Source organism: Elephantulus edwardii, unplaced genomic scaffold (assembly GCF_000299155.1).
Source record: "Elephantulus edwardii isolate Elephantulus edwardi_28Jun2011 unplaced genomic scaffold, EleEdw1.0 scaffold00167, whole genome shotgun sequence".
Lineage (NCBI taxonomy): Eukaryota > Metazoa > Chordata > Mammalia > Macroscelidea > Macroscelididae > Elephantulus > Elephantulus edwardii.
This window is the reverse complement of record NW_006399917.1, coordinates 535,435-536,225: the sequence shown is the minus strand read 5'-3', so window position 1 is coordinate 536,225 and position 791 is coordinate 535,435. Positions and strand designations below refer to the sequence as shown.

The 791-nt window shown below is 48.2% G+C and overlaps 1 pseudogene; it reads left to right on the top strand.

Moving 5' to 3' along the window:
• LOC102848726 overlaps nt 1–791 on the top strand; it is a 24,669-nt pseudogene extending 23,878 nt beyond the window's left edge.

Here is a 791-nt window from a genome sequence, read left to right as displayed (position 1 = left end):
CTGTGTATGTGTGTGTGTTTGGGAGGCAGAGAGCTGGCAGATTAAAAGGGACAGTGCTCAGTGAAAGCAGGAAGATGATTTTGAGTTAGGACTGAACATTTTAAAAAGAGTTAAATGAAAACGTTGGGTAGAATAGGTATTGGTGAGAGAAACAGAGAAAGGAATAAGATATTAAAAAGCTGGCAAAATACAAGGTCAGGAAAGGGTTGTAAGAAAAAGGAATTTATTTGCCTTTTTAAGAACAGGAAATCTGGTGGCAATGGTTCAGACTTGGCCAAGTCCAAGAACTATACCACACACCACCAGCTCCGAAAATGGCACAGAAATGGTATTAAGAAATCAAGATCGCAAGATAAGAGTCTCTTAAGGGGGTAGACCCCAAATTCCTGAGGAACATGCACTTTGCCAAGAAGCACAACAAAGGCCTGAAGAAGATGCAGGCCAACAATGCCAAGGCCATGGATGAAAGTGCCGAGGCTCTGAAGGCTCTTGTCAAGCCCAAAGAGGTCAAGCCCAGGATCCCAAGGGGTGTCAACCACAAGCTCAGCAGACTCGCCTACATTGCCCATCTCAGGCCTGGGAAGCGTGCTCAGGCCCACATAGCCAAGGGGCTCAGGCTTAACCGGACAAAATCCAAAGCCAAGGCTGAGAGTAAGGCTGAAGCTCCAGCAAAGTCTTCAACTCAGGCTCCAGCCAAGGCTGCAACCCAGGCACCAGCTAAGGACTCAACTCAGGCTCCTGCTCCAAGTCAGGCTCCTAAAGGTGCCCGGGCCCCTGCAAAGGCTCCATAA